Genomic DNA, 16,800 nt, shown 5'->3' with positions numbered 1-16,800 from the left:
GTGTATTTAAATTTTAGCAAAGCCTTTGACAGTGTTCCACACAGACATCTAATAAATAAACTGAGTGCCCTAAAGTGACGGGTAAGGTCAGGAACTGGTTGAGTGGAAGACAACAGAGGGTAGAGGTCAATAGAGATCACTCTGAAGAAAGGGATGTTACCAGTGGTGTGCCTCAAGGTTCTGTTCTTGGGCCTGTTCTTAACATTTTTATAAGTAATATTGCTGAAGGGCTGTCAGGTAAGATTTGCCTCTTTGCAGATGATACCAAAATCTACAATAGAGTTGACACCCTGGATGGTGTGAATAACATGAAGAAAGATCTAGCAAAGCTTGAAGAATGGTCTGAAATTTGGCAGCTAAAATTTAATGCTAAGAAATGTAAGGTCATGCATTTGGGCTGCAAAAACCTGAAGTAATGGTACAATTTAGGGGGTGAAGAACTTATGTGAACGACAGAAGAGCAGGGCTTGGGTGTGATTGTATGTGAAGATCTTAAGGTGGCCAAACAGGTTGAAAAGGTAATGGCAAAAGCTAGAAGGATGCTAGGGTGCATAGGAAGAGGTATGGCCAGTAGGAAAAAAGGAGGTATTGATGCCCCTGTATAAGACTCTGGTAAGTCTTCATTTAGAATATTGTGTACAATTCTGGAGACCGCACCTTCAAAAAGGTATAAAAAGGATGGAGTTGATCCAGAAGAAGGCTACTAAAATGGTGTATGGGGACAGATTTAAAGATCTCGATATTTATACTTGAGAGGAAAGGCGAGAAAGGGGAGATATACTAGAAACGTTTAAATACCTACACAGTGGCGTACCTAGCATATGTGACACCCGGAGCCCATCATTTTTTGACACCCCTCTCATCTATATGAAAAATATGATTTTTAGTAACAATCCACATATTGCACAACAAGAGTGTACCTAGGAAAAGGCAGCATCTTAAACACTTCAGTGAGCACTAGAACAACAACATATACATTGTAAAACTAAACAAGCCAGATCCCGCAGTCAGTTGATCCTGCAGTCAATGCCAACTGAAAACTGTGTCTTTTTCATACACACAGAACAGAGATACATCCTCGCCCAATATGGAATATTCACAAACTAAAAATAGAAATATGTAGACAAAAGTTAAACTGAACCACCAAGAAACCAGACTCTGCATACAATGCAACACCACAAAAACAGTGACACATATCCCCTAATACTGTGCAAAATATAAAGACAGTAGATGTAAATTTGAAAAAACTGATACATAACAATCACCACTTTACAAATTAACAAATAAAAATAAAACAAATAATGAGAAATAAGAAAATACCATTTTATTGGACTAATCTATTTTTCAATTAGCTTTCAGAGGCCAAATCTTTCTACAGAACAGTACAGTATACTGCTGTTATGGTATCCTGTCCTGATCTGAGGAAAGGGGGTTTAGTCCAAAAAATTGCCTTATTTCCATTTCCTATTTATAAACTTTTATCAATACAGTTACACTACTACTTGATTCTAAGTAAAGCAACAACAACAAAAAAATCTTTCTACCTTTTGTCGTTTCTGCTTTAATCATCTTCTTTTCACTCTCTTCTTTCTATACAGCGTTTTTCCTCTCTCCCTTCCATGCAACATCTACCCTCTCTTTGCCCCTTCCATCCAGCTTCTGCCCTCTCTACTCTTTCCATCTACTGCCCACACCCTTCAATAAACTGTATATCTTGTGTCCCTTCTCTCCTTTGTACATGATTCATTTCAGCTTCAACCCCCTCGCCATTTTTCTGTTTCCACCCCCTCCCCTATGCTTTGGTATCTCTCTCTTTCTCTTCTCCTTTCCTTCCTTCCTTCCCACTCCACACCATGGTCTAGTATCTCTATCTCCTTCCCTTTACTCCCCCCATGCCATGGCATCTCTTCCTCCCACTCCATGGTCTGGTATCTCCTTTCCTTTTTTCCTTTCCCTCCCTCCCATGGACTTGGCATCACTGGTTCCTCTCTCCCTTGTCTTCCTTCTCCCTCCTTCCCTCTCTCTCCCCAATTGGGTGCTGCCTGTGCAGCATTTCTCCTCCCTTGCCAGTGCAGCATTTCTACCCCCCTTTCCCTGTGCAACAGCAACATTTCTACGCCCCCCCCCTTCCCTGTGCAACAGCAACATTTCTACACCCTCTCCCCTCCCTGTGCAGCAGCAACATTTCTGTTCCCTGCTCAGCATTTCTGGCCAGTTCCCCTGCTCAAAGCCGCAGCTGTCTACACCTCACGTGATCCGCGGCTGCGTCGGAAGCCTTCTCTCTGGCATCGTGACGTTAGAGGGAACACTTCTGACTCAGCCACGGATTGCGCGAGGAGCCAACGCCCACGGCTTTGAACAGGGGAGCCGTCTAGAAGCTGAACAACCGCTGGACATTCCTGTTTACAGGTTTACTATCACTGCTCCTGGTTAAGGAAAGCAGCAGCGGCAGAATAGGGAGGGTGGCCGGCTGTGCACCCCCTTGGGGCGTGCACCCGGGGTGGACCGTCCCCCCCCCGCCTTGGTACGCCACTGTACCTACGTGATGTAAATGCGCATGAGTCAAGTCTTTCATTTGAAAGGAAGCTCTGGAATGAGAGAGCATAGGATGAAATTAAGAAGTGATAGATACGCTCAGGAGTAATCTAAGGAAATACTTTTCTACAGAAAGTGTGGTATATGCGTGAAACAGATGGTAGAGACAGAGACTGTCTGAATTCAAGAAAGTGTGGGATCTCTTATAATAGTTACTGTGGACGGGCCATTTGGCCTTTATCTGTCATCATGTTTCTATGTTTCTGTGTAAATATTACACTGGACCACAGAATATAATATATATCCTGCTAGGAAAAACAAGCTGCAGAAAAGCTACACAATTGCAGAAATATAACACCTTGGTACCAAGTACACAGTGCAAACTGACCCTTACCTAATACAGAATAAGGGACTACAAAGGAGAAATTAGGTTCTTACCTGCTAATTTACTTTCTTTTAGCTTCTCCAGACCAGTAGAGGTTAACTTTACGAATGGGTATATATCTAATCATGACCAGCAGGTGGAGACTGAAAACAAAACTTTGGGACAGTATATCCTAGCTCCTCCTCTCTATTTCCCTCAGTCTGCCGAATAGCCAAGCAGAACCAAGAACTGGAAAACAACAGAGAGAAAAAACAATACTCCGAAAGGAGTAACAAATAACATACCCAAAATGCTGTTGGAAAATGCAGAGGAGAAATTCCCGAAGGAAGAATGTCCCCACAGCTCGCCAGCTAAGCCAGCCGAGCCACAGCCGCTGTTCTTCACTTCTCCCCGGCCCTAGAAAAATACTAGAACCCGCAGCAAAAACCAAAAACTGCCCGCGCAACAGCCCCAACAACAACAACAACAGACAGGGTGGGGACCTCTACTGGTCTGGAGAAGCTAAAAGAAAGTAAATTAGCAGGTAAGAACCTAATTTCTCCTTCTTTAGCACTCTCCAGACCAGTAGAGGTTAACTTTACGAATGGGACGTACCAAAGCAGTCCCTCTCACGGGCGGGACCCCCGAAGGGCCGATACCAGTACACGCTCACCGAACACCGCGTCCCGACGCGCCTGCACATCAACCCGATAATGACGAACAAAGGAATGCAAGGAGGACCAAACCGCAGCCTTACAAATATCCACTGGAGGCACGAGCGACGACTCAGCCCAAGAAGCCGCCTGACCCCGAGTGGAATGAGCCTTGAGAAACTCCGGAACAGGCTGCTGTTTCAGAAGATAAGCGGAAGCAATCGTCTCCTTGATCCAGCGCGCAATAGTAGCCTTAGAAGCGCCAGCTCCCCGACGAGGACCCGCCAGGAGGACAAAGAGATGATCGGACTTCCGGAATTCCTGGGTCCGCTGCACATAAGAGCGAAGGACCCGACCGACATCCAACTTGCGCAGCTGCCGTTGCTCAGAAGAGCCCTCCCGACCACCCAAGACCGGGAGAACCACCGATTGATTGACATGAAAAGGAGAAACAACCTTCGGCAGAAAGGAAGGAACAGGCCGCATGACGACCCGCTCCCTAGAAAACTCCAAGAAGGGAGCCCTACAAGAGAAAGCCTGCAGCTCAGAAACACGCCTAGCAGAAGTAATGGCCACCAAAAAGACCGCCTTCAAAGTAAGGTCCTTCAAAGAACAGTCGTCCAACGGCTCGAAAAGGCGGACGCACCAAAACAGAGAGAACCAGATTAAGATCCCAAGAGGGAACCGAGGGCCGTAGGGGAGGCCTAAGCAACTTGGCCGCCCGCAAAAACCGAAGCACATCAGGAAGAGCCGATAAACGGTGACCTGACACCAACCCTCGAAAAGCCGACAGGGCCGCAAGATGAACCCGGAGAGAAGACCAATCCAGGCCTCTATCCAGGCCATCCTGCAAGAACTCCAGAATGTTAGGCAGAGAAGCGCGAAAAGAGGTCACTCCCTGCGCCCGACACCATTCCTCAAAGAGACGCCAAACCCGCACATAAGCCCGAGAGGTAGAAAGCCTCCGGGACCCCAACAGTGTAGAGATCACCTTGTCTGAATATCCCTTCTTGCTAAGGCGACCCCTTTCAAGAGCCACGCCGTAAGACAGAAGGGAGACGGGTCGAACATGGGAATGGGACCCTGCATCAGAAGGTCGTCCGAGAGAGGCAGAGGAAGAGGATCCGCTACCAGGTGCCTCACCAGATCCGCATACCACGGACGGCGAGGCCAATCCGGCGCCACCAGCACCACCAAACCCGGATGGTGAACAATGCGAAGAAGCACCCTGCCCACCAGCGGCCAAGGAGGGAACACATACAACAGCCCCTCCATTGGCCACTGCTGGACCAGAGCATCCAGACCCTCGGCCAGACCGTCCCTGCGACGACTGAAGAAGCGGGGCACTTTGGCGTTGCCACCCGTGGCCATCAGGTCCATCAGGGGCTGCCCCCCAAGCCTGCACTATCAACTGAAACGCCTCGGCGCCGAGACACCACTCTCCTGGATCTAGGAAGTGACGACTGAGGAAGTCTGCCTGAACATTTTCTACCCCGGCTATATGAGAGGCCGAGAGGTCCAGCAGATGGGATTCCGCCCAAACCATGAGCAGAGCCGCCTCCTGCGCCACCTGAGTGCTCTTGGTGCCCCCCTGACGATTGACATAAGCCACCGCCGTGGCATTGTCCGACAGCACTCTGACCGACTTGCCCAGCAACAGGGAGTGGAAAGCCAACAGCGCCAGACGGACCGCTCTGGTCTCCAACACGTTGATCGACCAGGCGGCCTCCTCCGCGGACCAGGTGCCCTGAGCTGAGTGACCCAAACACTGAGCCCCCCAACCCAGGAGACTCGCATCCGTCAGGAGCACCGTCCACTGCGGGAGATCCAGACCCACCCCCTGAACTAGGTGAGGGGTCTGGAGCCACCAACGCAGACTGCAGCGCGCCAAGCCTCACAGGGGAACCGGAACATCCATCCCGTGCCTCTGGGGAGACCACCTCCGGAGCAGAGCATACTGGAGAGGACGCATGTGGGCCCGCGCCCACCTCACCACGTCCAGGGACGCCGCCATCGACCCCAAGACCTGGAGGAAATCTCGCGCCCGAGGACACCGGGACGCCAAAAGCAGGCGAATCTGAGATTGCAAATTGCTCACCCGGCCCTCTGGGAGGAAGACCTTCCCCAAGGAGGTGTCGAACAGCACCCCTAGGTACTCCAGACGCTGAGCCGGGACCAACCGACTCTTGGAAAGGTTGACCACCCAGCCCAGCGACCGGAGAAACTCCACCACCCGAGCAGTAACCCGGGAGCTTTCCTGCAATGACTTTGCCCGAATTAACCAGTCGTCCAGGTAGGGGTGTACCAGGATACCCTCCGACCGCAAGGCTGCCGCGACGACCACCATCACCTTGGTGAACGTCCGAGGAGCCGTGGCCAGCCCAAAGGGAAGCGCACAGAACTGAAAGTGCCGACCCAAGATCGCAAAGCGCAGGAAACGCTGATGAGAGGCCCGAATGGGAACATGCAAGTAGGCCTCCGTCAGATCGAGAGAAGTGAGAAACTCCCCCGGCTGAACCGCCAGAATGACCGACCGCAGAGTTTCCATACGGAAAGAGGGAATCTTGAGAGCCCTGTTGACCCCTTTTAAATCGAGGATGGGCCGAAAGGTCCCCTCCTTCTTGGGCACCACAAAGTAAATGGAGTACCTGCCCGTGCCCCACTCCGGAGGGGGCACCGGAACAACTGCCCTGAGATCTAGCAAGCGCTGAAGGGTCTGGCGAAAAGCCTGCGTCTTCCCCGGAGTCTGACACGGAGAAGCGAGGAAAAAATCCGGCAGAGAGCGGGCGAACTCCAGGGCATAACCGTCCCGCACCACCTCCCGGACCCACTGATCGGACGTGATCTCGGCCCATTTGGGGAAAAATTCGCGCAGCCGAGCCCCCACCGGAACCAAAGGGGGCGCCGGCAAGGCGTCATTGTGCAGGACGGGAAGCGGGGGAACCGGCGGAGGGATTCCCTGCCCCCCGACGGGCCCCCCGAAAGGGCTGCATGCGCTGGAAGAACCGACCCCGGGAAAATCCCGGAGACTGGAAAGAAGCAGCCCTACGCCCAGGGCGATACTTGCGAAAATCCCGCAAACGCCCCCGGGCCGCACCCCCCCGAGACGCCGGGCGGGCACGGTCCTCCGGCAGACGGGGAACTTTCGAGTCCGACAGAGTCTGAATCAACTTATCCAAGTCCTCTCCAAACAAAAACGACCCCCGAAAGGGAAATTTAGTAAGCTTAGCTTTGGACGCAGCATCCGCCGCCCAAGCGCGCAGCCACAACACACGCCTTGCGGCCACGCCAAAAGCCATAGACTTAGCCGATATCCGCACCAAGTCATATAGAGCATCTGAGAGGAATGAGGCCGCCATCTCAATCTTCGCAACCTCCTGATCCACCAGAGACCAGTCGTCAGACTCTCGATCCAAGACCCGCTCCGCCCACCGAAACACGGCGCGAGCGACCAGTCCCCCACAAATAGCCGCCTGGACCCCAAAGGCAGAGACCTGAAAATTTTGCTTAAGGATGCTCTCCAATTTGCGCTCCTCAGGGTCCCGCAAGGCAGAACCGCCCTCAACAGGCACGGTATGCCGCTTGGAAATTGCCGAGACCACCGCATCCACGACTGGCGAAGCTAACGTAGCCCGATCCCCTTCAGGAATGGGATACAGGCGAGCCATGCTGCGCGCCAGCCGAAACGGCGCCTCCGGCGTTTTCCACTGCTCCAGAATAATATCCCGAATATCCTGATGCATAGGAAAAGAGCGGGAAACGGAACGGATCCCCCGTAACAGGGGGTCCCCCACACGCGGAGTCTCCTGCGGCGCGTCCTCAAAACGCAAAACCGCAGAAACCTGTTGAATAAGGTCAGGCAGCTCATCTTTCTGAAAAAGGCGCACCACGGACGCCTCGTCACTGGAGAACGGGAAATCCGACAACCCGCCGCCAGCTTCCGTCCCCTCCAGAGAGTCCTGGAACTCCTCAGAAGGGTCCAGGTCCTCCTCCAGACCGACCCGTTCCTCCGACCACAAATTCTCGTCCCACGACACCCGCGGACGCTTGGACAAGGGAGGCGGCGGAGGGGACGTCACGTCAGACGAGAGAGGCAAAGCCGCAGGGAGCGCGGAGGAAACCCCACCCCCCGAAACCCCCTGGGCGCAACCGGGACCCCCAGCCGCCTGAAAATAGGCTCTGCATAAAGAAAAGAAAAATTCAGGAGAAAAACCCCCCGAGGGTCCCAAGGGACTCCCTGCCACAGCAGGGGACCCAGCAGAACCTTGCCCCTGCATAGTCAAAACAGGGGGAAGGTCACCTGAGGTGGAAGACAAAATGGAGGGGCCAGACAGAGAAGATGGCGGTTTTCCCGCCAAAAAAGCTCCCTCCATAGCCTGAAGCGGCTGAGAAACCTAAATAGTCTCAGCCGCTAAAGCAGGCAAGCCGGCATCAGCTGTCAAAAAATCAGCTGAGAGGGAATCCTTCGGGGAATCCCTCCGTGGGCGGTTGTGGAAGACCGGGCTTCCCCACTGCTCCAAGCCGACTCGCGAGGCACCATCGGCGGGGAGCTCTGGGCGCCTGCAGCCGCTGCCGACGGAGCTCCACCACCTCACCGACCCAAACCGCCGAGTTCAGGCCGGCCGCGAGTGCCTCGCGGCTGGACTAAAATTGTGGCCTACTCCCCCGGAGAAGGGCACAATTGCTCCATACGCGACCTAGCTATAAAAAAGTGCTGGTTACATGAAAAAATACAGTAAAATACAGTTTTCTTAAAGGGAAACAACCCTTCAGACCAGCACTACCTCAGGATTTTTTTTTTTTTTTTTTTTTTTACAGAACAGACTCCACAGGCTCTCGAAGCAATATGCCTTGCTTGACTTAGGGGGCAAGGCTTACTGCTGAGGCTCCTCTAAAAAAATGTGGGGAGGTGGAGGAAGTGGGGGGAGGGACCCCGCTCGTGACCCGCCGGGTTTGACACCCCCGAGGTCGGACGAACCCCCAAACAGAGTCCGCCCAAGCTCCGTCCGGCTAAAAACAGGGACAATAAACCCCCTAAACAAATTCCAACAGCCCTACCAAGAGAGATGGGTACAGATCACATCAACACCTGCTGGAGACTGAAAGAAGACTGAGGGAAATAGAGAGGAGGAGCTAGGATATACTGTCCCAAAGTTTTGTTTTCAGTCTCCACCTGCTGGTCATGATTAGATATATACCCATTCGTAAAGTTAACCTCTACTGGTCTGGAGAGTGCTAAAGAATATGAATTGCTGTGTACTAGCAACACCTCAGAGGTAAGATGAACTGAACTAATATGTGCCTAGAGTGAATTCTTTAAGGTGATTTTGGGGCCAGGTTTCACTTTTGATACTAATTTGTACTAATTAGTAATGCATCAACATTGTAAATTTTCAGTTTTTGTAGCTTTTTAGTTTTTAGAATTTCAGATAAAGGACCGTGAACCTGTATATGTACTGTATATGATGATGTTATTAGTTAAAGTCCAAACAAAAGAGCATTAATGTTTTTATTGTAATTTTCCTGTATTTGTTCCACTATTTTAAATTTGTATTCATTTATGTTTAAAACTGGATTTTTAAAGGAAAAAAATCATTTTTATCTACCGATATTTAAATATGACATGTATTTGTTTTGTATGACTAGGTGAGTTTCCTTTAAATATGTAAGCCAGAAATCATCGATATAATTTCATGCTTAATCAATTAAAATTTATTTGCTGTAAAAAAATAAATAAATAAATAAATTATATATGTAAATAAACCAAAAGAGTCACAAACATATGGCAAATGATAGATTCAAGTCATGGACTCGAAATCCAAATTCTAAAAGATAAAAACAAACTGTATATGGCATCCAAATTCGGGGTGACAGCTGCTATCTCGCACTGATCCAGGTAGGGGAAATCACCATCAGCAGAGCCGGCAGGAATCCCCAAAACTGGCTCAGGTGATGGGTTTTTCATGTGGACATTTTTATTTTTGAAAAAGATAGACATCCTAAGGACTAAAACTTATGCATAGGTCATTTTTAAAAATAAAAAGAAACACCTTTGAAAATGGACATTTTTTTCTACTGGTTTTGTGGACATTTTGCCCAAAACGTCCTATCGAAAATACCCCTCCCAGTATGTGTCAAGTTAGGATAAAAACCTATAATAATAAACCTTGCACTGTAACTATGGCAAATTGTAACCTGTAAACTGTATATTACATATATTGGTATTAGATCCCTAGTATGTGTCAAATTAGGATCGGGATAGAAAACAAAATAAAGAAAAGCACTCTTCAATGGCACAAACAGTTTATTAGGTATTGCAATTGAGATAAATACAGAAAAATACAGAAAAATTCTAGTAAAATCAATTTTCACCGAATCTACCCTCCCTAAGGTTTTTAGTCACCTGTCACTAATAGAGGGAAGTTCTACCCCTGGGTATCCAATGTGCCCTTTGGCTCAATGAAATGGGAACATGCTCTGGATAGTCTGGCCTATCTGCCTCACACTAACATTCAGAATCTCTGATTTGGATATATTTTCTTTAAAGCCTGATATTCTCAGTTCTTGAATTATTCCATGCAGTGACTCATAGGTTTGGGTCAGAGTAAAAAAAAACTTTAGCATCCAAAAACAGCAAAACATTATATAGCTTCACTTCAGTCTTATGTCCCTAGGATCTCACACTATTTGGGCCAGTGCCAATACAAAAAGCAAGAGGGATAGCAGATATCCCTGTCTCATATACCTCTGTAGCCTAAACATATCTAACCTTCATTCATCCAAATACAGCCCAGGGGCTAGATCTATGTATAAGCCAGACAGGGTTGGCTTAACTGCTAAAACAACAAAGATGGTGAACACGGAAAGTGAGGTAGTAACTAGTCTTGCAACAAAATAGGGAAATTCTTCCAGACCTTAAACTTCTTCTTTATCATAAATCCAGGAATCCAGACAGAACATACAGTAATTCTTAATCTTTATCTTTATTGTATTTAAACATTGCTTGCCCCAACATTATGGCCATAATGTTGGGGCAAGCAATGTTTAAATACAATAAAGATTCCTGGATTTATGATAAAGAAGAAGTTTAAGGTCTGGAAGAATTTCCCTACAGAGTGAGGACCTATTTTGTTGCAAGATTAGTTACTACCTCACTTTCCGTCTTCACCATCTTTGTTGTTTTAGTGATTACTAATTTGAAAAGAAGATGGCCACCGATGGGTGGAAAACTGCCTCAGGACACCAAAAGCCAGCTTCACCAGCTCAGCCTTCACACAGCTGCAACAGCCTGCTCTCTTGCTGTCTGCTTGCTCTTCTTCTGCTGTCACCAGTACAATTGTAGCTTTAAACACGAGAATAGGTACTGCTTGATCTTGCATTTAAACCAGCAGTGATGCCAGCAGCAGCTCAGGGAATCTAAGGTGCCCCATCTCTACATTATAAAGTCAGTGATTGTCTAATGATCGTCTCTAACTCGGTTTCGACTGGTTTAGCAACGATCGGATTTGTCGACCAGATGCACAAAACGGCTCACCGCATGGTTTTGAGTACGATCGCTCATTCTCTAATCCAACCATGAAATGCCATGTAAACTAGCGGAGCGACTGATACTCTAACATGGCTTCATGATTCACAACAACAACAAAAAAGGAAGTGATTGCTACCCATAGTTCAGTCCTGAAATTAATATATTTATAACATACAATACCTTTTTTTTTTCCATGGGCACAAATGTTGTGCATATGTTACACATGCATACATTTACAAAATCTGCACCATTTAAAACAAAAAACAATGCAAGCCGAGCTGCCCCCCCACCACCAATAACGAGCCACCCCCCTCAACAACAACAATGGGTCCCCAAACCCCCCCCCCCAATAACGATGCACCTAGAGAGACAGAAGGGATCTCCATTCCCTCTTGCCAGAAGGGCCACCTCTTTGAAATGGCAGCCCTTCCCCTTCCCAGAGCATCCTGGGGTGTACCAGGGAGGTGCCTAAGGCCCTGATTGGTCTGGAAACCTTAAGCCCCTCCTATGGGAGGGGCCTTAGGTGTCCAGGCCAATCGGAGTCTTAGGCCCTCAGATACCAAGGTTCCTCCCATTGGAGGGGCTTAAGATATCCATGCCAACCATAGCCATAGGCTCCTCCTCGATGCACCCTAGGATGCTCCGGGAAGGGGAAGGCCTGACATTTCAAAGAGATGGGCCTGCTGGCAAGAGGGAGTGGGCCTCCCTCTTGCCAGCTTCTACAATGAGGTCCAGGGAAAGGGTTATGGATTTTCTTGAGCTGAGGGAGGTTCTGAGCTGAGCCTCCCCCCCCCCCCAAGGTTTCCTTTTGGGGTCTTGGTGGAGCATTCTTCGTGTAGAGTGGGGGGTGTCAGACATCTGTGTCTGAACAGCTGAGTGGCAGGAGGATGCTTCGGGGTTTCGTCTGCCGATTCTACACAAGTGTGAGTCATTCACAGCAATTCATCGGCGGGATCGAAAGGGGATTACGAGGAACATCCGCTCAAATCATTTGCATGCAAACTTGTGTGGGCACCAGTCGCTCTTTTGGAATTGGCCAAAAAATGGACTGCAGAACCCATGTGGTCTTACCGACCCTGTTTAGTGCATCTAGGCCTGAAAGGGTGCCCTCTTGCCCCACCCAAATGAAAAGATTTTTCAAAAGACAAATAAGACAAGACAGAACTACAGTCCCAGTTTCTAACTAACACTAAACGGCAATACCATAGAATCAGCCCAAGAAGGGGGTGAAAAACCTAGGAATATGGCTGGACCCAAATCTAACACAAAAAGAAAGACTTCTCAGAATAAAGGTCACAAGCAAAGATTTGAATGAAATTCAAATATTATGAAATAAATACACTTTAGCATACACTCAGATATGTGTAGCCCAGCCAAGAGCCATAGCTCCTATAGCTGAACCCACCGTCCCATCACTGTGTATAACTATTAAGTGATAAAGTGAGGTGATCTTCTTAAATATTGAACAAAAACTTTTCAATGGCAAAAAAGGATAATTAAATCCTACTTATCTTATAAGTGTGTTAGTAGGTCCCGACATGGACCATGTTTCGGAATCTTTTTCAAGGAACCCAAGAGAGAGGGGTCAGTAAATTCAAATGCCAGAGAATCGCTGAGTGGTGTGGACAAAAAGATGTTTCTAAAAAGTAACAAAAATTAATAACAAAACTTCAGAATAACTATAATACACCAATATAATACCAGAACTAAAGAAAACATTAAAGGCTGCATAGGTAAGGTACTTGCCATAAGTTGAAGGTACAATTTCATGGTGTAATGCCGTTGTTTCTAATTCTTCAAATAAATGGCAGCGGGAAGCCGCGGGGTTTAAATATCAAAAGGCAAATGATGACGAAGTACCATAAAACACAGCATCACAAACAAATCAGCTGAGTAACACTGACACAAAATGGTGTAGATCAGAGGTGCCCAATATGTCGATCGCGATCGACCGGTAGCTCAGGAAGGCAACACGAGTCGATCGCTAGACTCGTGTTGCCTTCCAGATCTACCGGACCGATCAGCCTTCTTCTGTATTCTCCCTAGGGCCCAGCTGTCATCTGCGGCTGCCGCCGCTGCTGAAAATTTAAAAAAAAACCCAGCTTGGAGATTTCAGCCCATAGCGAACTTATGCTCCGGGCTCTAACTTGTGCGTGCCGGCTTCTCTTCTCTTCCCTCCGAAACCGGAAGTTATGTCCGGGGGGGAGAGAAGGGAAGCCGGCACGCACATGTTGAGAGCCCTGAAGCAAGCGTTCGCTACGGGCTAAGGCGGGAGACAGGTTAGTGAAACATTTCCTCTTCTTGCTGCCAGGTCCTGCCTACTTTCTGTTTCCGCGAAGGCAGGACCCGGCAGCATTTCCCCCAATAGGTCGATCGCGATGCTGGTCAGCCAAAGCAGGGAGAGCTTGGGGCGGCGTCGGCTTTTGGGCCTGTTATTGGTGGCGGTTTGGGTCTTGGTCCCCGATGGCAGTGGCAGTGGCTTGGGGGAGGGCAGGGAGAAAGAAAGAAAAAGGGCAGGCAGGGAGACAGAAGGAAAGAAGAGAAACAGAAAAAAAAAGAAAGGGAGGCAGAGAGAAAGAAAGGGCAGGGAGGGAGGAAGGAAAAGTTGGGGGAGGGAATGAGGTCTGGAGGAGAGGAAGCACACAGGCTAAAAGAAGGGAAGAAAGATTGGATGCACAGTCAGAAGAAGAAAGTGCAACCAGAGACTCATGAAATCACCAGACAAGATAGGAAAAATGATTTTATTTTAAATTTAGTGATCAAAATGTGTCTGAATTTATATCTGCTGTCTATATTTTACACTAAGGTCCCCTTTTACTAAACGGCAATAGAGGTTTTTAGCGCAGGGAGCCTATGAGCGTCGAGAGCAGCGCTGGGCATTCAGCACAGCTCCCTGCACTAAAAACTGCTATCGTGGTTTAGTAAAAAGGGAGAGGGTAAATTTGTCTATTTTTGTATGGTTGTTACTGAGGTGATAGTGCATAGAGTCATCTGCTTTGACCTCTTTGAAAAACCCTGGAATAGGAATGATAATTAACATTTTCTATGCGTACAGTGTGCTTTGTGTTTTTTTTAAATTTTATTGTTGGTAGATCATTTTGACTTGGTCATTTTAAAAGTAGCTCGCAAGCCCAAAAAGTGTGGGCACCCCTGGTGTAGACAGATTTATCAGCTTCAATACAAAAGTGTCATATGAAGGAGAGCCACTAGAGGGAGCTTAACTGTAAGGACAAAGTAAGACTGTAAAGACAGAAGAGAGAAACTGTGAAAACGGGAAAAAATTGAAAAGTATAAAAATAAGTTGAAAAATATATAAAAAGACTAGAGAAACTGAAAAATGGATTATAAAAAGGCTTGCCATTCAATTTCGCTGTTGAGGCCACTGGGATATAGAGTGTGTAATTTGAGAATGAGCGTTCCTTAGCCCATAAAGTATGAGATAGATCGCCACCCCTCGGGAGATGAGGCACTTGTACAACAGAGAAGCGCAAATCCTCTATAGTGTGCTGTTTTATGGCAAGTACCTTACCTGTGCAGCCTTTAATGTTTTCTTTAGATCTGGTATTATATTGGTGTATTATAGTTATTCTGAAGTTTTGTTATTAATTTTTGTTACTTTATAGAAACATCTTTTTGTCCACACCACTCAGCGATTCTCTGGCATTTGAATTTACTGACCCCTCTCTCTTGGGTTCCTTGAAAAAGATTCCGAAACATGGTCCATGTCGGGACCTACTAACACACTTTTAAGATAAGTAGGATTTAATTATCCTTTTTTGCCATTGAAAAGTTTTTGTTCAATATTTAAGAAGATCACCTCACTTTATCACTTAATAGTTATACACAGTGATGGGACGGTGGGTTCAGCTATAGGAGCTATGGCTCTTGGCTGGGCTACACATATCTGAGTGTATGCTAAAGTGTATTTACTTCATAATATTTGAATTTCATTCAAATCTTTGCTTGTGACCTTTATTCTGAGAAATCTTTCTTTTTGTGTTACATGTGTCATTTTGACCTCTCAACTTTAAAATACTTTTTTCAGTATTTGTCCTCACCATCATTCATTTTGGACCCAAACCTAGACATGACAACACAGACTCAACGCATCATCAAAAATGCTTATGACAAACTTTACTGGGTTAGAGAATTGAAACTCTACCTCTCCCACCAAGCAATGTTCAACGTAGTAATATCCCTGGTACTCACAATCTTCGACTACTGCAATGAAACCTTGCTGGGTTTACCAAAATACATTATTAGACAGATCCAAACAGTACCAAATGCTGAAGCAAGGTTTTTGCTAAGAAAATCAAGACTGATGAGTGCTACCCGCTACTGAAAGAGTTACACTGGATCCCGATTGATAGCAGTGAAATTCAAGACCTTACTGCTCACACACAAAACCGTTCACCTCTTAGAACCGCAATTTCGAAGCCAGGCTATATAACAATACTTCATCTCGCACCAGGAGTCTCTACTACAAATACCCATCTTTAAAGACATCAAATACTAAAGCACAAGGGCAAGAATGTTCTCTGTAATGGCTCCAACATGGTGGAACACCCTGCCAAAGGAATTAAAGCTAGAAAAGAACACCGGAAAATTCAAGAAAGGGATAAAGACTATCCTTTCCTACTTCAACTGAAGCTGTGAGTCGACAGAGGGAGGAAGCAACAGAGGAAAAGTAGAAGGCTTCCCTGTCCCCCACTAGGAACACAATAGGAAAACATAACATGACATGTATGTACATAGTAGATCTTTCCAGAAATGTTTAAGATATGATGAATATAGTAAACGGAACTAAAATAAATTAGGATGAATGTAGCTAGAATTATCTAGGATGTGAGTAAATAGGATTAATATAGTACACATTGCATGAGCTATTTAAGATGAATGTAAATATGGATTACTTAACTGTTAACCTATTTAGGAGGGTGTAAATATAGCATACTTAGTTAGAATGTTTAACTGTAATCTTGTGTAAACATAGCATACATATAATAGTAGTGTAATAATACAAATGCAAACATGATACCCTAGCCAAGCAGCTAGGAGGCCGACAACAAATCACAGTGGAATATATCTGAATGTTTATTTAAAATCCATTACAGATGTCTTTGAAAACTGATCTGAACTGACTCCCCAGTCATTAGTAGCAGTATAGAAGCTTCCGATAAAGATAAGTTGATCTTGGAACATTTTATAAAATTTAAAAAGGGTCTTTCTTATCTTAAACTCTTTTATAGTGCCCATAACTTCCTCCTGTTCAATGGGATCTCTCATCTAAAGAGGTGGTGGAGGCAGAGACTATGTCTGAATTCAAGAGGGCCTGGGATACACACGTAGAATCTCTCAGAGGGAGAAAGAGATAATGGTTACTGCAGATAGGCAGACTAAATGGGCCGTTTGGCCTTTATCTGCCATCATGCTCCTATGTTTACTCAAATGTAAGGAATGGGAGCTGGCTGGGCTCTCATAAATACCATCTCCAACTCCTCTTCTGTGGGCTGCCTCCTCAGATGTTTATAATTTTCTATTAAATTCTACAAATTACCCTGTAAATGCCTTACAAATGGGAGGGTTGCTGGACTGCAACACGTCTTTTTATGAATACAGGACGCTTGTTGCTTTGTGGACCAATGATCATTATTTAAAGTATGTTTTGGCAGTGGTGATATTACACTACACATTTTTCTCAGTATTATGAGGGGCCGCTG

The 16,800-nt window shown here is 46.7% G+C and overlaps 1 protein-coding gene across 3 annotated transcripts in view; it reads right to left on the bottom strand.

Moving 5' to 3' along the window:
• SCRN1 (secernin 1) overlaps positions 1-16,800 on the bottom strand; it is a 63,669-nt gene that overhangs the window by 11,251 nt on the left and 35,618 nt on the right. The gene's annotated exons all lie outside the window — the stretch shown is intronic.

This window comes from Geotrypetes seraphini, chromosome 2 (assembly GCF_902459505.1).
Source record: "Geotrypetes seraphini chromosome 2, aGeoSer1.1, whole genome shotgun sequence".
Classification (NCBI taxonomy): Eukaryota; Metazoa; Chordata; class Amphibia; order Gymnophiona; family Dermophiidae; genus Geotrypetes; species Geotrypetes seraphini.
Note: the sequence above shows the minus strand (reverse complement) of the source record. Positions and strands in the feature narration are given on the sequence as shown.